General features: G+C 28.3%; 1 protein-coding gene across 1 annotated transcript in view; it reads left to right on the top strand.

Annotated features, from left to right (window-relative positions):
• Positions 1-16,126, top strand: part of LOC132919840 (uncharacterized) — a 249,795-nt gene that overhangs the window by 18,467 nt on the left and 215,202 nt on the right. The gene's annotated exons all lie outside the window — the stretch shown is intronic.

The following is a 16,126-nucleotide window of genomic DNA, read 5'->3' as shown; positions in this document are numbered from 1 at the left end:
ATATACGGGCCGTAAAAAATATGAGTACCGAGTTCGTAAAAATAACAAAACGAGCCGAGTTACGACACGGCGCGGGCAGCTGCGATAAATGATAAAATAATATTTAATATTATTCAAATATTGTCGTTGAAACGGTTATTTATAGACAAATAGATAATAATATTGCGTGGACACTACGAATCGGTATGACATTGTAACCGCAGAATAGTGTTATCGGTGTGGAGCGTTGTAATATTATTATGTTTTGTCATAGATAATATTATTATTTTATAATATTTTATTTTTATTATTACGACGACAAAACGTCACGATAACATTGCGAAACTTGTGCTCGTCGACTGTTGTTCGCGTCTTTGTTGAAGTCGATTTCAATACTTGTACGGAACGGTCGTTGATTTTTTACTTGATTTTCCTCAGTTAACTCGCACGTGTGCGGGTAGTGAGTGTACTTTCTAAGCACCTGACGAATATAGATGGGCGAATTGCCCAGGATCCGCGTCGATTCGATCGAATCGTTCGTATGGTAACGCAAAACTCTTGTCTATTGGTTAAATCGACATATCATTATGCACTATAAAAAGTTTCCTATACCGTAGAAATAACTTACAGACGAAAGTAATAGGTATAAATATTCAGAGTATATAAACATTACTAACCAGTAACAAGTTACAAGTACACACGCGTATAACGACGTCTAAGTCAAGGTATCCGTCGGTCGGACTTTTATTATTTATATACTAATTTTTTTTCGCTATCCATCACTGACTACAACAAAATCGTGTGTGTATGATTGTATAAATTAATTAAAAATAATGGGTTATCAATTATCATGATAATCGTGACCGATTTCAGTGTTAATTTGTTTTTCCACTCTAGATGGATATCATTATTAAATTAATATTATTCTCTGATATTTATATTTCACCAATAATATTAATATGTTTTACTGTTTAACACCTATATTTGTCCTTTCAACGTTCAATCATTTATTATACGACGATATTGACGAAGTTTATTTTATTTCCGTTTATTTCACATTATGCTAAAGTATTTCCCTCGACTCTTTGCCGATGCAAACGCTCTGTTTATACGTCTCCTGAGACCATTTGACTCGCTCAAAATGGCACGTCGTTATACCGTAGCCCGTTCTACGGGTGTGTATAGTGTACGTATTATCTACATTCTAAATGACTTGTACTTAAAAACAAATGTTTTGATCCGGCCCGCACGCTTTGCCAATCAACGATTTCGATGAAATCTGGATAGATGTATTAAACGATATAAAAAGTTCGCGTAACTCACGATAATTTTGCGTATAATAAAAACATAAATTATATAAATTATAATCAACTTCTACCGCCGCCACCCGGAGCGTTTTTATGTCGTATGGCCACTGCCACCGCTGTTCTCATTCATGTCTATAACACTCGAAAACTATGACGTCGACCATAACCACATTGTATACCAAATTCGCTTGATAAATATATCGCACTGTTTTAATCAAATATACATTTTGTCATCGAATTCAGATAAATCATATAATTTTACGACGATGACGAACATCTGTCGTGTGGTAATACTTTCTCCACGACTTACTGATCCGTTTTTATCGTTGCGATACGAAATGATATTATTGTTTTCCAGTCGAAAATGTCAATCCAGCCGGTGACGACACCATGTCAGCATAATTAATCAGATATAGTTTGTCCGATTTATATTTTAAATCCCGTCGGTTTTTGTTTTGTTTTTTATGAGATAGAATGATGTACAGTAACACGTACAGTATTTGAGTGTCAGTTTTGAATGTCGGATTCACTGATATTATATATAATTATAATCATTTTATTTTTATAATGATTCCATATTTTTTAAACGATTATAATTATTTCTCTACCAATTATATATTATATCATCATGCTTTAGCGTGTCCGTCATAAATGTATAACGAGTGTGAGGTCTTCCTATTTTATAATCGGAGTATAATAATATTATGTCTTTAATATTTTTATATTTAATTAGTTGGTAATTTTGATGAACAGTATTTCTGTATAATACTATTATAATCGATATTTTACCAATCCAGTATTATTTATTTTTAATTGTTATTAATAATAAATAATAAATATTATTGATTAGGTACTCATTATGAGTCGTTTATACTTAATAACCAGTATATTTCGTGATTATAGTCCTATCATACCAAAACCGCAGTTGATAATAAAATATTTTATGTACTTAATGTTTTTTCGAACTATAGCACAATTATTGCATATTCATACGATTATTTTCATTTAGTTCAGTACACACATAGTGTCTGTGTGGGCTTGACTAAGTCCCTCATTTTTGAGTTTAGATTTAATACGATTTATTTGTACTGTATAACATGATATATATGTACATAACTGCATTAGAGTCGATGGCCTTTAACACATAAAACATCTGACATTTAAAAAGTAGGTAATTTAAATTATTACAATATTAAATAATATGATAGTTGAAAAAAAATAAAGATTAATAGGTTATTCATACTTGCGACTTATTTAATACAGTTAGAAAGGATTATAAATTGTTAAAAACTGAATTATACTAAAAGTTTGACTTAATTCTTTCCATTAAACTATTTACATTTGACTGTTATTTGCATTGATAATAAATTAAGTACCGACAAAATTGTTTTAATTGTCCTGTTTAATATGTCACAGCTTGTTAAGCATTTTACTTTATGTAATCATACGGCCTTGCAGCTAACAATAATACGTTCTATAATCCTGTTTACTCGAAAACATCGATGCTTTTTTAAAGATACTATGACAATTTTTACATATTAATTTAATCTAATTCTAATATATGTATAATTAAACAGTATATCTAACTATTTATACGAATTCGTAAAAATTATTTTTGCACATTGCATTGCAAAACATGTAGTAATTGGTAATTTCATTATAACTGCATTATGATAATATATCAAAGCACAATATAGTAATATAATATTATAGTATAAATGCCAAATAATATAAACCATACTATTATATTGATAGAAAATATAAATTTCTGCCTGCAACAATATTGATGAATGATGGAAACCAGAAATTAGAGGATGTAAATATATTTTGGGAGCTTAAATTGTTCAAAATTGTTATGCTGTGTAAATCGATTAAATTTTAATGAAAATAATCATCCTAACAGAAATCATAATGTCACAATGTCACATATTATAAGGAACTCTTTTCTTTATATATATATATAAAGGATATATAATTGAACGTCATACTATTTTTATAATTTTAATTTAATTGACTAATATGAGAACATTTTAAATTACGTTTTAATATTTTTTTTTTGTCATAAAATCAATATTTAACTAAACTATCGTCAATTTTATTTATTGATTAGCCGTATATTAAGTCGGTTAGAATAAAAAGCCGTTATAAACTTAATGAATATTTATATCAGTAAGATAATTTTCAACTATTAAACTATTATTTTTTAATAATAAATATACTTCGAAAATAATTTGTATTTATCAAACTCATATCTTATAATAGTTGTAAATACATTTAAAAAGAACAATAGGCATTAGAGATAATATTATCTTCTTTCAGTAATAATCTAAATTGTGTGTAATTTGTATATTTTTCATGTCATCATGATAGTTCTCAAACACAAATCTGTAGACAACTATTATGATCATTTATACGTTCATGTCTAGTGCTTAGAAAATATATAAGATAAAAATGAATAAAAAAATTCCAAATATTCACATAAAAATATAAAAATCAGAAAATAATATTTTTAATAATATGTAAAAAATATATTTATTATTTATTTGTTACATAGGTATCTATAATATTATATTTAGGTACTGTCGTAGTATTATGTTTAAAATATAATAATTGTTATTAAGTTATGATAATGATTTTAATGAAATATGATGGAAAACTGGTTAGACAAGCAGAATAATATATCTTACTTAAACTGATATGATGTAAATAAAACAAACATAACATTTAAAAAAAAATTTTTCTCGATAATTTACACAAATCTTAAGAAAAATAAAGTAAAATGCACTTAAAATAATTGAGAATAAAATAAAAACGGATATTTAAACAAATATATTTACCAACTGTCGCCTTGCACTACGTTGTTCGTTCAAATGCATTTGTATTAAATTTAGTTGCCTAATAGACATTTGCGTTATTTTTGATTTTCTGATTTGGTGTAAAGACGATATTTTTGACATACTGATAATAATAATCATAGTTCCAATATTTTTCTGATTATTTGCTTCTTACAAACAAACTCACAAACTAGCAAACTTTAGGTACCTCTTTATAACAATAGTATATATATATAGATAAATACATTCAGTATTCACTTATTTATAGTCTTTGTTTTTTATCTAGTCATTTTATTGATAAGATTTCTAGTTCAAGGAAAATATGTAACTCCTATAATAAAGCTCTATTCATGACAAATGGAAATATATTATTAAATGTTAAAGTAAGTAATTCATACAATACACTATTGTATTATCATAAAATAATCACGAAGTTTAAAAAAAAAATAAAAAATATAGCACAAATGTTTACAGCAACAATAAAATGCTATTAATTCATAAATCTATTGTTAAATGCAATTAAACGAATGGCAGTTATTAGTATACTTATAATAATCCATGAAACTATATCATAATTTATTTATTAATAATATAATATTGCAAATAATTGTTAAAGTTACATTTAAATATATATTGTTGTTTTAACGTACCTATATTAATTATTATAATATAGGTACTTGGAGATACAGTCGTATAACAATTTTATTATGATTTCAAATTAATTGACGAATGTTTGCACGATGCAAAATAATTTAACTATAATACGTATTGGTATAAAATAGAACATATTACAATTATAATTTAATGGAAAATTTTAATATTGCATTTTATTATCAGATTATTTTGTTATATTATTATATGTTTAATACTGCAATAACAAATTACATTTTCTCACCCTGGAACAATAATTAATTAATAATTAATTGAACGTTGAATAATATTATTCGTTGTATATATTTACATACTATAATATTATGACTAGGTATTACTATTTAATATTATGATTTATGGTTAAATTTTAATTGTAACTTTCTACTAATTTTTTGAATTCGCATTTAGCTTACATTTTAAATTAATGTGATCATTTTTATCAAAGATTTTTTTTTACTTATACCTATTATGTATTTCAATTGTTTCATCATACAACAGGTTAACAATAGGTACAAACTCTTATAGACCAACTGTTTGATCTATACCAAAATATCGTTTCATATTACTCCTGTCGTGAGTAAAAAACAACTGTACTCATTGAAAATAAAATAAATTTCACACTATCGTAAAGCTATATAGAACAGAATAGTTTATGTATATAATACGAGTATACAATAGGCACAACAAAAGCGTCGTCAAATTTTGTTATGTATAATAATAAAAAAAAAAAAAAGTTAACAGCAAACGGTTTCTGCGTGTTGGTATATGTACTCGTATTTTTTTTAAGGAAGTGTAAGTAAGCGCGCGTTTGCGTTTTTTTTCATATTTTTTTATTTATTTTTATATTATTATTTCGCATTTCAAAGTCTGAAAGAGTGTATACATCTAACCGTACCTACCGTAAATTTTTTCCATTTTATTTTATTGTCAAACGCGATATAATTCAACGGTAACCGTTATTGTGCAGCGCATAACCGGACTTCCTAACATCTCGTCGTCGTTCAGTTTATACGCTCGGTTGCGTTTTATTTCAAGTTTTCTCGGAGTATTTGATGTGAAACACTCAAACTATATGGCGTCGGCGACTTACGCCCTTTTACCCGTTTAAGAGGTACGGACAAAATGGATATCGACCTCTTCTCAGCCGCCGTCGTAATAACACGCGTTCCGCGGATGGCTCTTTTTTTAATGAAAGCACAACGGTCGACATAACCTATAGTATAAGGTTTATAAATTCACGGTACTATCGTATTTAATATTAAAGTAGATATCTTATAGCGTTATCATAATAATATTATATACAGTAAAACCTCGATAAGACGGAACTTCGGTAAAACGAAAACCCTGGTAATACGGACAATTTCTTTGGGACTTTTTTTTAAATTTTATTTTTTTGAACCCCATCAAAACGGAAACTCTGTTAACACGGAAAAATTGCATGGTCCTGCAAAACGGAATCGTCTTATCAAGGTTTTACTGTATATATATTATACTACTACATAATATCATATTATATTATTATATCTAATATTATAGTCGCTTATACTATATTATTATATTTACATTTTTTTAAATATAATTTAAAAAACTACCTCTTATTTGAATGATCCTTGTGTAAAATACAATTATGTAATTTTAAAAACATATCTTGCGCATATAAATAATTTTTAATGAAGAATTTATTCATACCTGTAGCATTTATAAATCGAAACACTATCAATTTCAAAGTGATGTCCGGCTCCGGTTGTTATCACGGACTCTCGTTTACTATATGTTTCAATTATTTCAATTATGAAAATATAAGTTTGAAACTTAATTCATATTGAAAAGAAATAGTGAAGATAAGTTATTAAATTCGGTCTACGTTTCCGTATACATATTTTTTTCATAAAAACTATCATAATAATATAATAAATAAGTATTTTAGTATAATCTAATTTAATATTACCGCACCACAGCATAACCAAAACAAAAACTATATTATGAACGTATAATATATCTAATATTATACAGTAAAGTTATATGTCCGAACTTTCAAGGCTAAAGGGGTTCTGATTAATTTATAATATTTACACTCATGCTTCTCCACTCACACTCCATAGTCCATACATTGCTTTATATTTTACATAATGTCAAATATAATTATTGGATAATACAACCGTATTTGAATTTTGAAGTATTAAACCGTTTGATAGTAAACCTTTATGCTTTAATTGAAATTAAAAATAGCAAAATAAAATAATATTAACTATAATATTCTTCTTAATATATTTCAAACTAAAATTATATTTATAAATGTATAAGACTTTAGCAATGTTATTCATATGAAATTTACATATTTAGTGCTATATATCTATTATGAAATTACATAATTATTTTAATAAATTTCGTTTTTAAAAATAAATAAGTCGCTATTCATTATTTTGATGTATAGTCTGTATAGAAAACATAAAAATAAATAATTAAATTAGAGATAAAAATAAATATAATTGCTGTAATTTGGCCATTGGGAACAAAAAAAACATATTGTTCATTAATCGATCGTTGATGCATAAATCATTGTTGATAACTAATTGTAAAATATTAATTATTTCTGTTATAGATTTTTATAAGTACATTCTAATCAATAATAATAATATAAGTAAATAACTAACTAGGTATACAACTCATTAATATTGTATGTTTTATTTTTTTTTAAATATTTATCAAAAACTGTATAAGATAAAACCACAAAACATACATAAATATATTAATATTGCCAATAGAACCAAAGTAACAACAATATAGTTTTTACTGTTATGTTTTGTTTTACGCAATTGTATTCGACACTTATATGGATAAAATAACTAATGGAGGAAAATAACGTGATTTTTTAATTTAAAAATTTAAAAATATCTATTGAATTTAATGGAAACAATATAATATAAAAATATGTTAAGAGCCGCTTTCTAGGACAAGAAATAAGAATCCATGGTGTTAAGAGTACCTACATTTTAGAACCAGCGGCATCCCACACTAACATTAACCATAAAAAAAAAACACCACTCTCAGTAATTTAAACTTCTGACTTCCAATTTCCTACCTAGAGTGCACAAGAGATTAGTAAAGTTATGAAAGTGATTTTATCCTTTGCGACGCTATTCGCTTTGTGTAACATGATTTTCTTTTAACTCAAAGCTGTTATATGCTTTTCTTTTATAATTCCATTACGCGTAGGTATATACGTCTAATTTTTACTCGGATAAACTGTTTTTTTTTTTTTTTATACTGACTTATACGTCTGTTTTAGTGAGTTTAAAGTATTGCAAATATTAAAAGTGTACTATTTTAAAAGAAATATCTGATTGAATATTATAATTGAATTAATTCCATGGGGAGTTTGAGACTAATTTTATTATTATACGATTTACGATCGCATAAATTAATTTTAAACAGAATATAAAATATAAATATATATATATATATATTATTTTTATGGATTTAAATATTCTGAGAATATAAATCTTTTAATTAATACGATTATAATTTGTAAAATCTTTTTATCCGCTACAATTAGTTTTATCATTGTATCAATACAATACATATTAAGGAGGTTTAAATATATTTTAAACACATTCGTATATATATATATGTATTATGTATACGAGATTATGCATATACATTATAATTAAATCCTGAACGGGCAGAGGGATGACGTAATTCTACAATTTTACCCGACTTTTTTTCCTGTGTAAAATGTTAACCATTGTTCTTGTTCCAGTATCTATTGTCAACCGCAAAATTAAATTATTGCCGACGACGTGAACGCGAGAGAGACTTATTAATAATATACTATCCGTTTGGACAGTACCCACAAATTAAGATATACCTTAAGTATAATATCTTAAATCGTGACAGCACCTTAACGTTACCAATCTCGTAGAAAAAAATTCTGACCTCCGACTACGAATATAAAATTCTTAAGTCGTGCAATCATGAACGTTTATATCCGACAAATACGTGCATTCAAATAATAATTGCCTTTTTTAATTTGACCGGAAGCAAATCTATATGAATACTATTTTATTTTCATTTAATTTTTATCTATAATATTCGAGCCCGTTGTAATTATTACAATGTTTAACAATGAGTCAATGATCATAATAACATGTATAATTATTATTTGTATTGTTCCTGAAATGTTATTATTATCTGATAGTTAAATTCATAAATTCGTCGGAATTATAAATATAAGGGATTATAAAAAAAATTATACAAATGATTGCCAATATAATATAAGTTTTACAAATGTAATTTCATTTTTAACTGTCAAAGTATAGGACTTTGGACTCCGAAAAAAAATATAAAGTAAAATTACAGTAATAAAATGATATAATATACTGTTTTGTAATGTATTTACCTATTTGCAATGTATATATATATTTTTAAAGTAAAAAATATTTTAAAAAACATATTATATTTAAACGGTTTTGGTTCAAAAAAAGAATAGCCTACTATTCATTCAATTTGAAATAAATTATAAAAGCAGATTAGTTGAAATCTAGCAATACAAGATAAGTATAAAAATGTATACATAATTTAATTAAAAATAAAATATTAATAATACAAAATATATTCATTTTTAATTAAAAAGTTCTGATATACAAATCCTCATGAATTAAAAAAAATTTTGTACATTTAGGTACTTTTTCGTCATAAGTAAAAACGCTTAATATGTTTATTTTAATACAATATTAGTCATGTAATTATTTTTCATAATATCTAATATTATGAGAAAAAAAATTGCTTAAATGTAGATTTTATAATTTACTTGTGTACTATAAAGTTCTATCAATTAATTGAATTAAAAAAAAAAATTATTATTAAAAAATATTTTAACCATAAATAGTTATATAATATGTAAATTTTCATGATGATTCAATTGTCTTTAATATTAACGAATAACGATTAATTTAGAGTAAAAAGTATTTGATAAGGATAAAATCTCTAATTTCTGGTACATACCTAAATAAATTTAGTATATAACTAACGATGTTTGATTGATATTAAATTTCAAATTTGTAACTATATCCTTAAGAAATAATTAGAGCTATACCAACCTACCATACCAACGTCATTAAAACTTAATGGCATCGTTATGAAATCAGTTTTGACTACAATCATTCATTATGCATTTTGTATACATGTTTGTTTTATAATATTATAAGCGCACTGGGGAAATTATTGCTATTAAAATACATATACTGTTCAAATGTAAATATCATATGTGGACAGTTATACAATTAATACAAAATACATTTTACGTCATATATTAAAAAAATAATATTAGTAATAAAAAATATTATTAAAATATTGTACATTTTTTAGACGATCAATTATTATCAATCGCGATGAAAAAGAGTTTTTTACATGTGATGCGTTATAATATAGTCTTGGGATGAAATAAAAAAAAAAACTAAATGTATCGTCCAGGAGGTAACTACGTTTTATTTATATTCACAGACACTTGATTTTATTATATTTCGTCGGTATAATTTAATTAATTAACAGCATCGGATAATCAAGTGTAACTGCTGTACCTACACTTACATGTATAATGTATATGTAGTGGCAATTTATCCAAAAACAAAATACACCTTCTCCTGCCGACTTTAATTTATTTATCCTCGTTTGAATGCACACGGTATTTGATAATAGCATTATAAATCAACTAAAACAAACATTTTATCACTCACCAAATCTAAAGGCCGTGCTCAACACGTAGTTTTGACCTCATTTAACGTCATATAAAGTTATTTTATATTTCATTTATCCTATTGATTAATACCATATACAGACACCCTCTGCGGCTGTTTGGATTAAGTAAATATATATTTTATATGAAGTTAAATATTTTTCTTGCAGACATTTTACAAACACTGCAACTCGACGTGCGTCATCATTGCCGCTGAAGGAAACGCGTACGATTTCGAAACGTACATCAATTTTATATTCGACTCAAGCCGCGCGTGTACATTATTGAAATATAACAATAGGTAGGTACATATCGCTGCACTGCCACTGTAATTTAAAAATGTAATAGGTAGTTTTAATCAAAATATCATGTTCGAAAAACCTTACAAGAAGACTTGTGCTATTAATACGCTTTTTTCGTGCTTACATCATTTTCGATTAAATGTACCATGCAGCTATATTTTTTAAAATATCGAGAGATAAGTCCGTATGGTTTGTTTATACACAATTTAATATTATTCAATATATTACACGTAGTTTAAAAAATATTTAAATTAACATTACTTTATTAAATAACTAATAAAACATATTAATAATTAAAACGATCAATATTATAACATGATAAAAACTAAATAAATAATTAATATTTTTATATCCAATACTATACTAAAAGATTGTAAATCATATTTTATAATAGATATATATATATAGATTTATAAGGATATATTATTACCGTGTACTCTTCAAAAATTGAAACATTAAATATCAAATCTTCTATATATATAAAAATGGAGCCAAAAATGTATAACATTTCATCAATTGAGAACGGCTGGGCTGATTTGGCTCACATTTTTTTTTAATTGTTCTTAATTGCAAGGAGAAGGTTTTTATACGAAAAACAATTTTGGAAAACCCCTTTTTAAATTTTTTTTAAACATTTTTTTGATGATTGGTTTTTTGAATTCCGTAATCCGGAATGTTTTTTTGAATTGAAAAAGCTACATCAAGCTTTAGCTTATAAGAGTATTTTCTTTATGGCAAAACAACGTTTGCCGGGTCAGCTAGTATATTATAAAAAAAAAACCACAAGATATGTACGACCGTAAAAAGATAATTATTCAGTTACCAAAACAATTAACTCTAAACAGTTTTTTAGTTACGGTATTTTAGCAAACAGCGATTATTTCTATATGTATGTATTATATGTGTTATATGTACAAATTGTACGAGCAATGAGTATTGAGTAGATGTAATAGTGTGGTGACGTTCTCAGAAAACCGTTTCGACAATCTGGCCAGAAAACCACATGTGAACTGCTGTAATGCGGTCGTTAATACGTAGTGGGTAGGCGTATATATTAACGATGACGACGATGATGATGATGATAATAATAATAGTAAATAAGGTGGATGGTGGGTAGGTATTAATTTCGTGTTATCGCGCAGTAAGAGAGTTTCCCCGTTCCAGAGCCGCCGATTCGGTCCCGAAATCTGGAACAACGCGGTGTCGGAATTATTATTATTACTCGTTGTTTCGTGTATTATGTGTGTGTGCGCACGACGCTGTAGTATTGTTTCCGCGTATATAATACACCAACCCGCATTTATATTATTAGTATAATATACAAACTAATAATACAGCGACGGCGGCAAAAACCACCGGAGTATAATATTGTATTAGGTATAGTTTTTAATTACGTACCTATACGCGGGGAGGGAATGTTCATCGTAGAGCACGCGCACCGATTTACCTCGCAATGTTCGTACGACACACACACACACGTGCGCAGATTCGTATTATTATTATTATTATTTTAACTGGCGTATATGTGCGTTATAGTTAACAGTTGTATAATACACCTCGTTGTGTACGATTACGCACCTGCCGTCGGGGTCAAATTTCGCGAGTGAGCGAAGGAAACAGCCTCACGCATTACCTCTATATAGCAACCGATCTTATAATTGGCCCGGAAACTCGTATTTTTGTCAAATACAAAAAGGAAAAATAAGATTTAACTAAACTGTACATTTTTTTTTTTTCAAAAGCATTGAAATGAAAAAATAAATATTTATATATATATATATCAATGGTTTTTAAATTAAAACTTTTTTTATGTACACAAAATAATATTGTATTAGTTTTTACTTTTTTTACGCGTGCTCGAGGGCAGCTAAAATCGAAATACATGTTCTATATATACAGTGTCGTGAATGCGTGTATTTCAACGACGAAGAATGATATAATATGATATTATGACGACGATGATATGATTGTACATCAAAAAAATTAGTAAAATCTAGGCTGATATAAAAAAGACGACGACGGGTGATGGATTAAAACATCGATCATTTTATGGGCACAGAGGATTGATGGCTTAAATAAACGCATTATGTGTAGTAGGTAAATTGTAAATTAATTAGTTTGCTACAATGTAGGATGAGCTTCAGACTTACAGCAGCTGATCACCACCACGATCCGCGACTTTATATATAGGTATATTATTACTTTTGTAATAATTGGTTTTTCAAAATCGGGTGTGTGCATAGGACGCAATTATTATTTATACGCGAAACGAGGACGACGTGTCGAACGAACGAAAAATGGGGAAAGGAAAAAAAAAACCGGAAAAGAAAAAGAGAGTGAAAAAAATCCTCAGAGAAGGACAGATGGTGCACGCCAATCAGATGGTAGGAGTATTTTCTCTCTTTCTATCGCCAAAAGAGAATTATGTCGATGTTTAAAACACGTGATTGATGACGGCAGGTTTTCAGAACGGTACTGAAGGTGCTAGAAGAAACGGGTGTGCGGCGTGTGAATATAATATATTATATTATATAGGCTTATATTTATATGGAACGCGTGTAGCGAAATTGCAAAGTCGGCAATCGCGCCAAGAGAGAGCCGAGAGGTAAATGTAATTTTATTTCAGTTCAGTGTTTTTTATTTTTTTTTTGACGTGGAAAAAAATGTCGTCTAATGAGACTTTTCCACGGTACGGGTTAGTATAGACCCATGCTATATACATATATACCATACACACCCGTTGGCGGGCTGGTGGGTGGACGGTCGGTCGCGTTTCGAAAGCTAATGGACGCGTTCGAAGTGAGCAAAGGACGTTAACAACACCGGCGAGTGTTCAAAAAAGGGTGATAATGGACCTACTCACACACACCCGTTATATATAACGGCTATGACCATAATTTAATTTAATACCTACGTCTTATTTTCCTGCATAATACCTTTGCCGCCGTCATCACGCTATCGTGTCGGAATGTTATTGGCGGTATAGTGTAGTCAACGGCGAAATCTGTCTGCTGTTACTGGTGTGCTGTAGCTGCGCAGATAAAACACCAATTCCAACGCTAAAATATATTATCCTCGGGATCGATCGGATCTCTTTGGGAATGTGTGAAACTGGATTTGAGCTATAATTTTAAGTATAAATATAATTACTTGAAATACCAATAAATACCGTGGTTGTTGGTTTTTTATTTAATGACGTATACAATATACATACTATATCAAGTACAATTTCTTAATACACGCATAATGAATAATAATAGTGCGCCTATGGGCTGTGGTTATATAATTACGAATATAATAATATTACTACGTATTCAATAATTAACAAAGCATTATTTCCTGCGTTGATTATACAACGAAAAGTCTCATTTACCTAATAATATGTAATAATATTTTATTCCTTAAAATATGATCGCATTGGTAATACAAATTTGATCGTAGATTGTTTTTTTTTTTTTTAAGGATAACATAATATATTGGGCTATTATTATTTATTTAAAAAATCTGCCAAAAGGGGAAATCTTAGCTCTCGAGTGTATATAACTTAATATAATATTATCTATATGTGTTTTTAAGCAGATAGACTTATAATATTAGCCTAGCAGGCGGTAATAGTATAGTTCCGGCGTATTATAGGACGCAGACGACGTGACGACGACGACGAGCTAGCTTTTACCACGAAATAATTTATGTACACGTGCGCGCCTTTGAAGTACCTTTTCGGAGCGACAGACGACTGTTATATTACAGTAAACGCGTGCATTGCACTGAACTAAATATAATACTGTGTGTGTATGTGTATATGTGTGTGTGTGTTTGTGAGTGGAGTGTTATGTATATATTATTATGTATTGTATATTACGCTGAAGCAGTATATCACATCAAACGAACTGATGACGATATTACGAAGATCGCGTATTAACCAAGTTTAATGGGGAAAACGTGATATTCATGTAAAATAATATATTATATGATTCGATTATCGTGTGTAGTCGTGGAAGCAGTATAATTATTTTTCCCGCAAAATATTTTGCACGGCGTAATCAGCCAAAAGAGTTTATCAATATAATAATAACAATATGTATTAGGAGTTCAAACGCGATTACCTGCGATACATTCGGTAAAGATAAAACTTTTATTTTTCGTAAACTTTAACAGTAAGTATTTTACTAGTGGGCCGGTGGGTGTTGCGTGCGCCGTGCGTATAGAATATTATTCATCGGAAACTTTTCGTCCGAAGGAATTCGTCTTGCCTCCATCGCAGCCGTTGATCACACCTGTGCGTTCTTTTTAACATAAACCCCTTAGTAGTTACATCGTAAAATATTTACAAGGAAAAACGGGCGATAAACTATCGTGGAAATACGACAAAACAGTTTTTTTTCCTTCTTTCCGTTTCGCTAATAATAGGATACATATTATACATAAAGTAGGTACGAATAAATAATTTATAACGCTTAGGTGTAGGCACGTGCATGTTATACACTCACACGTTCATATTTATGTATAAATACAATATGTCATGGTGTGTGTGTTTACACGAGAGCGAATATGAGTTTTCCTCGTACACTTAAATCCCGGTTGTGTATAATAGTAATAATAATAATAATAATATGAAATTCTCGAGAAGGCGACATAAATGATATAATAATAATAATAACATTATTATACAACTCATAAACGCGGTGGCGACTCCGAGGCTTTTGTGGCCGACGACGAAAGGCTTCGCGTGAAAATTCTCACATTATTATTACAATAATTATTGTAACTGCCAGAAACGTTTCTTGCGGTCGTTATTGTTATTGTTATCTGAGCCGCAACTGATGGTTTTTAGAGAATTAACGCGTTTGTTATAATAATATGGGATTACTATTACGTTGTTTATCGTTGCTAGTATATAGTCAGGACAGGATGCCTTCCATAACAGACATGTAGTCCAAAAGGTATACGCATCATCATGCATGTGCCTGGTGTGATTTTTATATTATCATAACATTCATAACACGATATAAGCGTTATCTCGGCCACGGGTTCAAGAAAAAAAAATATTTTTTTTTTTTTCAGAATAATATTTTTGTCATAATATTTATTATTGTTTTTTTTTTTTTACTTCATTTTGTATTATAAAAATATCTCAAGCACTCAGCCCTCTTATAATATACTTTCTTTTGGACGAAATCGTTATCGCTCGGTATGGTGTATAAACATAACACGAGGTGGGTAGTGTCTTGCGTGTACGACCATAACAGATCAAACCAATATAATAATATAAATTATGATATGATGTTCGATAATCTTATATATTATATAGACTTGAGT

The sequence above is a fragment of the Rhopalosiphum padi genome, chromosome 2, assembly GCF_020882245.1.
Source record: "Rhopalosiphum padi isolate XX-2018 chromosome 2, ASM2088224v1, whole genome shotgun sequence".
In the NCBI taxonomy this organism is placed as follows: domain Eukaryota; kingdom Metazoa; phylum Arthropoda; class Insecta; order Hemiptera; family Aphididae; genus Rhopalosiphum; species Rhopalosiphum padi.
Note: the sequence above shows the minus strand (reverse complement) of the source record. Positions and strands in the feature narration are given on the sequence as shown.